Source organism: Chroicocephalus ridibundus, chromosome 3, assembly GCF_963924245.1.
Source record: "Chroicocephalus ridibundus chromosome 3, bChrRid1.1, whole genome shotgun sequence".
NCBI classification, from domain to species: domain Eukaryota; kingdom Metazoa; phylum Chordata; class Aves; order Charadriiformes; family Laridae; genus Chroicocephalus; species Chroicocephalus ridibundus.
The window spans coordinates 123,690,037-123,702,513 of record NC_086286.1 but is presented as its reverse complement, the minus strand read 5'-3'; the positions used below and the strand labels follow the sequence as shown (position 1 = coordinate 123,702,513).

General features: G+C 44.9%; 1 long non-coding RNA gene across 1 annotated transcript; it reads left to right on the top strand.

Moving 5' to 3' along the window:
* Positions 1-668: 668 nt before the first annotated feature.
* Positions 669-6,451, top strand: LOC134512442 (uncharacterized). Its single transcript, XR_010070117.1, has 3 exons — positions 669-1,668; positions 4,842-5,072; positions 5,771-6,451. It is a non-coding gene; the product is annotated as an uncharacterized LOC134512442 (long non-coding RNA).
* The last annotated feature ends 6,026 nt before the right edge of the window (positions 6,452-12,477 follow it).

The window sequence follows — 12,477 nt, the reverse complement described above, 5'->3', positions numbered from 1 at the left end:
ACTGCAGTGGGTAAACCATGACCTGACTGAGTGACAGGTGGGATGGGGGTTAACGCAACCCCCATGTGTGTGTTAACAATTATTTTGAGAATTATTTAACATTCTCCCTGAGAAACTCCTTCCTTTCCATTTAGCATGCCAAGATATATCTGTAAATCTTTAAAGAATTTCAGCTGATGATTTTCCTCCCTTCCTGGAATTGGACTTGGCATTTACATATTGGATCAATCCCGTAGCTGGAGCCTGCTTCAAAGTCCGTGGAGTTGATAAGACTGTCGTTTACTTCAATTGAGTTGGATTCAGGTACCTGGGAAAGCTAAAAGGACAGCAGTGTTAAGTTGTAACAGCTGAGTGTCTCATCCGTACCCGGCAGATAACAAAAATCAAGCATGAGCTAGTTAAGGGGGAGACTTTTCTAAGGCACAGGAGGTTTCCTGTGAGAAAGCCAACAGAGCTGGATCCAGCTCTCTGAAACGTGGCAAATTTCCAGAGAAACAAGCACTGTTTTAACATCGTAATTAGTCGCTCCAGCCAGAAATGGCCAAGATACGCTGTAGTTCTCTGGCTTCCTTAAGCAGAGGTTTATCATGCCAACAGAAGGAGCATCTTGTCTTTGCCTGTTGCCACTTGTTGGGTGTTTTCACCCTTGTTTGCTCTGGGGCAGCCACGTTTGGTTTAAAATGCGTTAATCCAGCTTGGTTTTCCGATCCCCTGTGCAGACATGAGTTGGGTCAACTTTCGAGGTAGGAGGTGCAAGCGGAGGTGGGAGTGGAGCAGAATTGCCTCTGTCAGAGGCTGTCCCACCTCATTGTCTGCTTAAAGTGGCTGTGAAACATGGTCTCCAAGGCAAGTAGCTAACAGGAGGCAGCTACCCGCAATTAGGCACTCTAACCGCCTCAACTGGAGCTGAGCCCCTGATGATAAACGCTGGAGATTCATTGCTTTTTGAAAACATGGCCTGAACATAGATTTCTATATAAAATACGTCAAAACCCATGTCTGAACTTTCTGTTTTGGCTGCAAACTAGCTAGCAGTATCTTAAACTAGTGTGTGAACTTTGGCTTGCCTTCGATGTCCCAGGACAGTGATGCTGCTGGAGAAGATGACATGATTGTGGTCTGGATTTAATCTCCCTCCCATTCGTCTCAGGAATCCAGCTTGCAGTTATCTTCCATGCTGTGGGTTCAAAGCAACACCTGTCTTCCAAGCAGGATTTAAAAGTGAAGTATCAAATAGCATTTCCCCCGTTTTCTTAGCTGAATGAAATGCATGTTGAAAAATAGCCAGATACTCATCTCAAAGCAAAGTGTCCTTATAACTGATTCCAGACTTGCACTTTCTGCCTTTGCAGGACTCCAGCTTGTACCTTTGCTTCCGAACAACAGAATACCTGGTTCTGCTGGTCTCGAAGACTTGCACTCGCATTAACTCACGTGGGAGAGAGATCAGACCCCGGTTCAGAAAAGGGCATGCTTGAAGTATATGGAAGCCAGTCCATCCCGATGTCCCCACAGAAATACATAAAATTGTCCCATCGCTTCAAAAATTCAACGTGGTCTCCAGGCGCTTTGTTGAATCAGGGCCTTGATGACTTTGAAGCAAAGGGGAGTGGCAGCGGGTAAAAAGAGGAGCTTCCCTTTTTGGTTGCACACAGGCACTGCCATTCCGTAAGTCCCTCCTCTTCCCTCCAGCTAGACTATGGCTCGTTAATTTGCTGATGTATTTAAATGAGGTGGCTTAACCAATTCCTGCTGCCTCAGGCATAACTGTCACCCAGGCAGTAGGTGAAAAGGTAAAGGAGTTGGGTACAAGCAGTGTTTCACAGCATCGCCTCTGCCGCCAGTGTGATTACTCATCGTGGGTTTGATTGTTTGCCAGTTGTCGGGGGGTGTTTTCTGGGTTTTCTTTATAATTTATTGAGAGATGCCGTAGCGTCAGGGTTAGAAGAATCTCGCTTTCAAGTCAAAGTCAAAGGTTTTTCACCTATCAGGCTAGACAGGGTCTGCCTCATTAGATCACTTTCAGGTTTCCAAGTTACAACCGTGGTTCTGATGTATTTGGATTCCTTAAAGATTCCTCAAAGGAAATGCAAGTACCTCTTTTAAGATCATTTATGTGCATCGAAAGCATTTATGAATTGTGACGCGAGGAAACGCAGACTATTTTATTATTTATTCAGTTCATATATCAGATCTTTTGCCAAGTACATGCTACAGGTAAATGCCTCATAGGATCAGACAAACGTGTGTGTTAGGTTCCCCTCTTCTCCTCCCACTCCTTCCCCTCTCCCAAAAAAAAGAAATGTGGGGTCTATTTTGTATAATTATCATGCCAGTAGCATTTTAAAGTATGTTATGCAGCTTAGGTGAGATCGTGGCCCCAGTGAAACCAACGGGAGATTTGGCTTCAACTTCAATGAAGCTGAGATTTCCTTTCCTCTCCTCTCCTGTCTGTATTTGATGAGCCTTTCTGTCAGGAGAAGAAAGAGATCCTCTTTGAAAAATAGCCATAGATGCTTAATAAAGCTGAACGAGCCAGCCAGGGTTACGTTTTTAGCTCCATGGCCAGCAAAATCTATTCCAGAACTAATTCTGATTAAAAGGACTGAATCCACTGGTTGAACCTCAGACGTAAAGGCACCCCTGAAGTAATTCAACCGTATGATTATTTAAAAAAAAAAAACACAACTAATTATTGCACTGATCTTTGTCATATTTGGCCCTTGTGTAAAGCATTGATTTCAAAGCTGTCTCTCTCTTATCTATTAATGTTCATGAATCATCTTAGGGCTTGGCCAGAACCATCACTGTAGCTGGATCTTAAAAAAAGAGGAAGCTTACTGGCCACATTAATTAACCTGCATGGCTGACCATAAAATGACTATAAATAGAAGTTACATTGTTCCACAGATTGTGTGTCCCCCCTTTTCCTCCTTAATTTGAACTCAACCAAATAAGTCTCTAGGGCAGAACAGGTTTGCCCCTCCTTGGTCCGTGTACTCCTACCAAAGCACTTTCCAAGGTTTGGGAAGAGGTAGGGTCTCCGTTAGACCGGAGAACACAGATATTCATGAAGTCTTGAATTCTGAAACTAGAATCTCATCTCCCTTTTCCAGCTGATCTATTCAAATATATTCTCCCTTCAAACCATGCAGCTTCTATGTCCTTAGCTCCTCCTGGCTACAAGAGTGACCTCGAAGATTTTAATTTCTCTGTTTCCTGGTGCTTTAGTTGAAAAGGGACAATGCTGGTCTTTTTGATTTGAGTTTAGAGGAAAACAAGTCTAAACCTAGAAGCAGTAAGCCCTTTGGTGAAAGAGGAGAGAGTTCCTTAAATACTAATGTCCCCCAGCTCTCAGACACTGATGGATCCCGTCTGCTCAACCTGCTTATTTTTCCTCAGTGTTGATGAGATGAACATGGCTTAAATACCCTGATTGCACCATCACCTGCTGACTTGGGAAATGGGAGAGGTGGGTTTGGCAGGTCTCAGCTCTGCGGGGTAAATCCCAAAGGTTATGCTTTGTGGTGCATCTTCGTATGTCTAAATGCAACCTTGGGCTTTCCCTGGTGTTACAGAAACCTGCCTCGTTACCGTGTAATGGCTCCATGGTTTTTCCTTTGGCCATGTGCACCTCCAACCAGCGTCCTAACAGGACTCACACCTGCACTGCTTGTAGCCTTGGCCAAGCTGAGTCCTACTACACCAACCTGTGTAGTAGTTAATGGAGAAGGGACACAGATTATTGGGAAAGCAGAAGGGAAGCCTCACCATCCCTGGCTGTATCAGGGCTGAAGCACTCCCATAGGGAGCCAGAGCAAAAATCTTGAAGATCTGATTTGAAGCAGAGCACGAAACCTGCTTTTCTCCAGGCTGGGAAAGCCCCAACCCCGCATGTCTTGGATCCTCTCTCCCTCGCCCCCGTGGGGTGTTTTCATGCTGTGTGTCAAAAGGCTGGTCCTTGCTTTAGAGGGCTCCGGACAGTTTCTGTCATTGTGCTAGTGGATGTGTGTCATTTCTGTATGACAAAGTGCCTTTCTGCAGGAGATGCCAAACCTTCAGCATGGTTAGGAATTTGAAGGTCCCACACCTTCAGTGACCAAGATGCCTCTCACTTTTGCCAGTCCCAGAGATGGACCATCCAGCATCACTATGTTGCCTGGAAATTCCAGTGAAAGCAGCATTTTTTGGCTCTGGTCTCTAGATAGGAAAGTGGGAGTAGCTGAGCATCATCTACCTCACAAAACCCCTACCTTACGTCAGGGGAGGTTTAGGTTGGATATTAGGAAACATTTTTTCACTGAAAGGGTTATTAAACATTGGAATAGGCTGCCCAGGGAGGTGGTGGATTCACCATCCCTGGAGGTGTTTAAAAAAAGGGTAGATGGGGCACTTAGGGACATGGTTTAGAAGTGGTTTTTGTCAGGGTAGGCTAAAGGTTGGACTCGATGATCTTAAAGGTCCCTTCCAACCTCAACAATTCTATGATTCTATGATAAAAGGATTGTAGAGAAAGGAAAGGAGGACCAGGAATTATATATTTCATGTTTGCTACAGCACATCCCATGGATTTTAGTCTGTCATTCTTAATAATGGCAGTGCTACCAAAGTCTAGGCGGGAAAAAAAAAAGTGGTCCTTGAACCTACTATCAAGATAAAATATCCCACCTAATTCTAAATCACATTAAACTGGGGTTGAACTTAATCATGGGGGCGAGGATAGAGTAGTGAATCCAATTTCCTAACAGGTCCCAGAATGTATTGTTTGCAGCACTGTATTTCACTTCCTTTTACTGCAAATGCCTTTTGGTTAACAGCAAGGATCTGTTTTAATTTTACAGTTACCCAGTGACCACAGGACGCAGATTGTGCATCGCCAGAGAATGCACAAATGTCTGTCTGCCTTTCCGTGCTCCAGCAGTAATGAGGGATCGCAGGAGCGCAGCCAAGCCGATGCGGCCGCGCAAGGGGCGGTTGTGACCGTAATTGGAAGAAACTGCCGAATCAGCCAGAACAACAAGGTTTCACAGCAAAAGCTTGAGCCAGGCAGACATGTGTCTTAGAAATACCACGTAAGTACTTAGAAGTTCCACATAAAGGAAATGCCACCACAAATAATGATGGAGACTTGGCCAGGAGAAGTCAAGAGATGCTGGTTGATTAGGAGGCACCTACCTACCTATTGGGAAGTCCTCTTCAGCAGAACAGCAGGTTACCACCCTTTGGTCTTGCAAGGGACAGATATTTCTAAAGGACTTCTTTGCCTTTGGATACAGAGAGATACTGAGTGGTACCTCCAAAAGTCTTGAAGCATAAGAAAGAATGTAGTCACGGCCACTTATGCTGTGCTCAACTCCAAAATGGGGGCTGGGTTATCCTGCACCTAGCCCTTCTGGGGACACTTTGGCTTGTGCAAATTGCAGTGGTGTTTAGACTAGAAAGAAGCCTCCAGCCTAGGTCAGTTCTGGACGTGTTTGTGGCAAAGAAATGAGGAGGCCTGAGGACCGCAGAGAGCTTTTTGGGCCAAACTAGCTAAATTCTCTGCAAGTCCCACTTGCAAGCACGTAGGTCTTCCTGTTGATCTCCCTCAGTGTATTTGGGCTGTTTCTGGTGTCTTTGGGAATAGGAATCCAGCACTTCTGTCTTATTAATTTAAAGGAGAAGCAGACACCCAACCTGACTGGACATTGTTGAGAAGAGCCCTTGCCACAAAAGGAGAGTTGTCTTAGGAAACTGGCTGAAATAGTTCACAAGAATTTTATCTTTTTAGACAGAGAAATTTGATCTGCAGTGGCCTGACTGTCCAAGGCTGTATGACCAAAGCCAGGGAGAGTGCTTTGAGGAGGCTTCAACAGCTTTCTTCGGAGTTTGATGGTATTTGACGTCCAACCAGATCACGTCAGTAACAGGTTGAGAAGGTAACCAAATGGGGAGAAAGCAGGTGCCACAGACAGCTGCCTGCTGCACATACAAGATCCTTTTTTTACCAAATTTGCTGCAAGAAGCAGAGATTCCCCAAGCAGCCATTAGACCCTTCTTGCATTAATGATGTGGATGACACCAGATTGCTACAACGCACCTTCCTGAAATCTCAAAATCTTGTAGCCCTGCACATCGATTTAGCTTGTCAGAAGGGTCTTGTGCCTAGTGGTGGCAGTGCCCAAAGGCAGCCTCCAAACCCAGGCTCGGGTAACTGCTTCTGAAGACAGCCAGCAGCGAGGATCAGCCTTTCCCCACCCGTCCCATTGGTTTAGAGAGCAGAAGCCCAAGAACAGCTGCACGGCGGCCGAGAGCCTGTCACAGCCCACAGCTGGAAGCAGTTTTCTTGCAGAGGCTGAGCGCAGCTTCCAAGCCCCAGGGTGGAAGGAGGATACTGCAGGGAAGCGGGGCAAAGCAGAGGAAGGGAGGGAGACGAGGAGCTGTAATGAAGTGCACGCATGCATACGTGTGAAGGAATGACCTGACACACAAGACGTGTGCCAGCAAAATTAAAAGAAAAAAAAAAGTAAAAAAAAAAAAGTGCGTCCTGATGCTTTTCTGCTCATGTCACACATGCAGGGCTGACCTCAGATGCCTTCTGTCTGGCATCACCACACTCCCAGAGACGACGGGACTCAGGTGATGTATTTGGTCTTCGGCCATCTCTGGCTCAAACTCCTCAGCAGAGCACTCGGCCTGATAAAACCCTAGAGGAGGGACAGCCTCGGCTGGAAGAGTCTCATCCCCGTAGCTCTCTGCCAGGGAGCAATGCCTGGACCAGGAGCTGCCCAATTTTGCGCTGTAGCAACAAGGCACTCAGGTCCTTTTCCCCACTCCTCAGACCGGGCAGACAGTAGCAGTTCAAGGAAGAGGTTAGGAGACTCTGGTCAGGTTTGTCTTTGTTTATTATATCCAGCCACTGTTACATGAAAAATATCTGAGCAGTCTTTGGACCTGGATGTAGAGTCCAGAGATGCTCACTGCTTGCTGCCTGCCCCGTGGAGGTTACAGGTCCTCCTTCCAGTGCATGGCTACTACACGATGCCTATCCCTGTTCCTAAAGTTGGGCATGGTCTTGTTAAATTCATTCTCCCACAATGATAACTGGTAAAAATTGGCGCTGGCCCCTGCTAACACCTGAGGAAAACTTAGGAACCAATGGTGCAAAGGGAGCATCCTACCAGTGGCATAATACGGACCTCCAGTGTGCTGGTGACACATGGCCATGTGCTGCATCTGTAACTGCTTAATGCAAAGTAGGCAAGGAAGAGCTGCTCTTGCCCTCCAAAAAGTGACAAGGTGATGGGAGCCTTTTCTGAGGCTGAACATCCTACCCCGTGGGTTGCGGGGTGACCTCTTTCCCGTGCAAAGGTGTTCATCTGTAGCCATGAAAATGCTTCAGAGGTGAAGTCCATCTCCTTGTCCATGCTAGTAATAGGGTAGGAAAACTCAGAAACACTAAGGTTGTACCAGAAAATGGGCAAGAATACACTTATTCATGTGCCCTACATGGGAGGACATGTCCCACATGGTGGGATGAAACCCAACCCTCCTAAGCTCACCCTAAGACTGGAGGACCTGAGCACATGGTCAAGGCCCAATGACAACATGCTTATAAATGCCAAGCATATGCTGAAGGACTCTGCTTGAGCAAAACTATGGGTTTTCCCCTGATTTCTGAGTCCTGACATGCTTTAAGGTTATGTGTCTGCCCTGCAGCCATATCTACTGATGTACACAAACCCTTCCCAGCTCCATCCAGCAACACTCCATTTCCACAGCCTGCAGCAGGACGCCCTCCTCCCGAACCATGTCTGCGTGTCGTTAAAGGCAATGCCAGACACCGACTTCCCTCGCTGTGTAAACACTGCAGAGGTACTAAAGATAGCATCAGATCATTTCTCAAAATCACATCTTTTCTTCTATGCTGAGGCTAGAAAATGGCAAACAGGATGCAGGATTTGGCTCCGCAATATTCGCTGTTGTCATGAGTCATGAGTTATTTTTATCTTTTTTGTAACAGAACAAATGGCCACAGTAATTAATCTCCATCTGTTTTGACAATGGCCTAGCCAAAACATATTATATTCTTGCATACAATCAAAGTAAGGAGAAAAGCACAACTTCATGTGTGTGAATCAGTATTTTAAGTCTTTTCTTTGTGTTTGCTTTTTCACATGTGTTTAAAATACGCTTAGGTACTGTACTCGACGTATTAAATAAAGTCAAAAGGAGTAACAAGTGCTGTTACACAGGTTAGCTGCACAGATATAAATCTCTGTTTCGAAGCTCAACCACATGTGAAACAAGAGCTAATCAAATCATGGCAAAGGCAAAAATAATTTGAGTCTTTTCAAGAGGATCCAATGAGGAAGCACCCAATCCCAGTGGAAGATTTAACTCTGCCAAACTCCTTCCAACTTTATTGGCTAATAATTAATTCTACAGAAAAAAAATGTTGCAATCAAACACTCCTCCAACAGTACTTTTGTTTTCTACAGAGCTGGTTGAGCAATGAAAAGATTTATTAGTGGAGAATAGATTAATGAGGAATTTGAGGAGAAAGAACCAAGAAGTCAGTGAGCGGGATTTCCATGAAATATCTCCAGGGTGTGAGTTTGCCTTGCACACAGCTTGCAGATGCTCAGCACTCCCTATGGGGTAACAATCATACCCCAAATGCTGGAAACAAGTATTTTTGCCACTCAACATGCCTAAAGGGGAATACCAATTTACAGTAGTAGTCCAGATCTACTGGTACTAACTCATCCATGAACTCAAAGGACCAAGTACTTCATCTGCTGAGTTCAGGCAGCCCCTAAGTGTTGGCTTAACAAAATATTCCTGCTTAGGACTGCTCATCCCATAAGCATAAATTATGGCTTCTTGTCCCTTCTTATGAAGCAGCATGTTCTCATGGTCTGGAAGACATAAGCTAGACAAGCCTGTCTAGTAAACTTGCTGTTGTATGACAGTCTCTCGTGGGATTTACAGAATCATAGAATGGTTTGGGTTGGAGGGGACCTTAAAGATCACCTAGTTCCAACCCCCCTGCCATGGGCAGGGACACGTCCCACTAGACCAGGTTGCTCAAAGTCCTATCCAGGCTGGTGTTGAACACTTCCAGGGATGGGGCATCCACAGCTTCTCTGGGCAACCTGTTCCAGTGCCTCACCACCCTCACAGTAAAGAATTTCTTCCTAATATCTAATCTAAATCTCCTCTCTTTCAGTTTATAACCGTTACCCCTCATCCTATCACTCCACTCCCTGATAAAGAGTCCCTCCCCATCTTTTCTGTAGGCCCCTTTTAGGGACTGGAAGGGGCTATAAGGTCTCCCCGGAGCCTTCTTTTCTCCGGGCTGAACAACCCCAACTCTCTCAGCCTGTCCTCACAGCAGAGGGGCTCCAGCCCTCTGATCATCTTCGTTGCCCTCCGCTGGACCCGCTCCAGCAGGTCCATGTCCTTCTTGTGCTGAGGGCTCCAGAGCTGGACGCAGTACTCCAGGTGGGGTCTCACCAGAGTGGAGTAGAGGAGCAGAATCACCCCTCTCGACCTGCTGGCCGTACTTCTTTTGAATCAGCCCAGGATGTGGTTGGCTCTTACAAGCACGTCCTAAAAATAAGAAACATTTTGATACCCACTAGTCCCTACTATCATACAATCTGAACTATCCCATCACCTTTAATAGAGTTTTCCTTGCAATGACCCATGAGATAAGACAATAATGACTTCTCCTTAAAGTCTGCTACGCAATAGGACATTAGAACACCACCATCATTTTTAAGATCTTAGAAAACATCCTCCAAGTCTGTTGTAGCAGTAAACGTGATGCTTTTACTTCCTCCAGACTTTGTAAAAGTGAGAGGAAAAACTGGTTCATCGCATTGCCTAGGCCTTTCATTTTTGTTTATCAAAACAAAGAATATATTTTGGAGTTGCCTTTTTTCTCGACCTATGGGAAAATTTTGCAGGCTGCATATTCCTTGTTCTTCCAGTGCGGGTATATCTGTATCTGTGTTGAAGACAAACAGTGACAAATTTCTCTTATTTCCAATTTACAGAGAATTTAGACTGTTCTATTTCCTGGAGTTTCATGGAACTGATGTGTTTGATAGAATTCAGAAGATATTTTTAAACCGTTAAAGGAAAATACACAAGTATTTCCTGAATTTGTTTCTTCTTATCCCATAGTTTACATGAACTGTTCAGCAAAGGGAAGCAAAAACTGAGTTTCAACCAAACCCAGACCAATACAGAGCTTCTGGTGGAAACCATGTTGGGATTAAATGATTTCCTTTGGTTTCTATCCAAAACCAAGCTGAACGTGGATTTCTGGGTTGAGTTTCACTTTGAATTTTTGGTTTTATTTAGTTATGAAGAATTAAGTGAAACTTGGGAGGTTCAAACCCTCATTGAATGATCCTGAAAAACGATCTGCAAACCCCCTCGCTATGGAGTCCTATTTCATACCTTTGATCTTTGTGGATACTGGGAGCAGCACTTGCATCTCTTCCAACCTATTAAAAAACAGGCCAGTGAAGCCACTACATTTTTATGTAAAGACTTCGATATCCAAGAGACAACATCCAATCCCAGTCACCACCCTGAGGCCAGCTGGAAAGCAGGAAATCACAGAGTTTGCCCTTCTCTCAGACAAGGTCCATCAGAACCAGCAGGTACCACCCTGAGCACTCCATGAGCCTACTGGGAAACGCAGAAAGCGGCAGACAACTAGAGGTCCTACTAACTTCTTCCTCTGGGAAGAGGAAAGCATCTACCTTCCTCAGCTGTCAGCTTGGGCTGAAATCATGGGCAGTGCACTTTGAGCTTTCCATCATGGCCAGTATGACCCATAAGCAGCCCATCCCAGCTGATAGGAGCAATAAGGCAATGATTGAGCTGCCAGGCCATTCGTGTACTAGGCATTTTATTTTTGTTTATCTACTCATCTACACCCTGGCGTGTAATCCCATGCTGTGCCAGCTTTGGCAGGAGAGGTGGTGCAAGAAGTTCCTGCCCCACTATCTTGCACCTTCATAGCTTGTTTTTTAACCGGGGTCATTCCTGTGATCCAACTTAAAACCTGACCTACACAAATGGCCACAGGTTGTGCCAGGGGAGGTTTAGATTGGGTATTAGGAAAACTTTCTTCACCAAAAGGGTTACCAAGCATCGGAACAGGCTGCCCAGGGAAGTGCTTGAGTTGCCATCCCTGGAGGTATTTAAAAGACATATAAATGTGGTGCTGAGGGACGTGGCCTAGTGGTGGACTTGGCAGTGCTAGGTTAATTGTTGGACTCAATGATCTTAAGGTCTTTTCCAACCTAAAAGTGTTCTATGATTCTAAGGTGGCATGATGAAACTGGGCAGGAGTTAAATGAACCATATGTTGAGGAGCCTTTGGGGGAGGAGAAGCCTTTGAAGCTACTGTCTCCCCGAAAATACCCTCACGTACTCCTGTTGGACCCTTCTTGCGGATGTGTGACACATGTCTCCCAGTTAAGTCATCCATAAAGGAGCTCCATAAAGAAGCATGTATTTCCTGCTCCCTCGTGTTTTTATTTTCTTCTCCCTCTTCAAATACTTCCTGCCGTTGGCTGTCTCTGATTGAATTCCCTGGAGCCTTAATAGTCTTGGAATCCTTCCGCTTTTATAACTTGATTTTACTATTTAGAAGAAAGTTTGGTCATCCCCCTCACCCAAAAAAAAAAAAAAAAAAAAAAAAAAAAAAAAGAGAGAGAGAGAAGAAAGGGGGAGAAAATCCTATTCACCCACCAACAAAGAAGCAAGATACAAAAAAGACAAGATTATTCTCATTCAGCTACTCATAGTATGGGAGTGCATTTCATTTCAGCGTCTGCACAGGCCTTTGTAGCAACCATCTGATTGAACATTACTTGTACTGCGTATTATATGCACTAATGAGAAAATGATTCTAAATTGCCCCTAGGGATGGTTATGATTAAACTATTTGCCTTTGCTTCCTCTACTAAATTAAAGCAACCGAAAGAAAGAGAGAAAAAAAAAAAAGAGTCAATCTGGAAAGCAGTCAGGATAACGGTTTGGTAAAGTTTCTGAATTCCTAGGAACATTTTTACTCCTAAACCTGTATATTTCAGGCTGCAATTTGAAGCTGAAGCTGTGACAAACGTGTGGCATGGAGAAACATTTTGGAGGGCTGCGTTGGGTATGATTTTCTATGTTGTACCAGTCCAAAGCCCTGATCAGCTTTAATTGCACACGACTGAAGCCTCTAAAGCCCTCTCTGCCACCGAGGAGCTCCTCCAAGGCGTCAGACGTCTGTGTCTTAAAAAGAGCGGTTCAGAGGCTCACATACACGGAGCCTCATTCAGACATTTTATTTAAACTCTTAAATCTTTTGAGCTTGAGATGAATAAACAAGTCGCTGAAATGCAATCCATTCTTGCTGGTCAGAGTTTGCAAGTGTTTCTCTCAGAGAAGAAACAAAATGTCGTTTGTGTTTCCTTGGGCCTT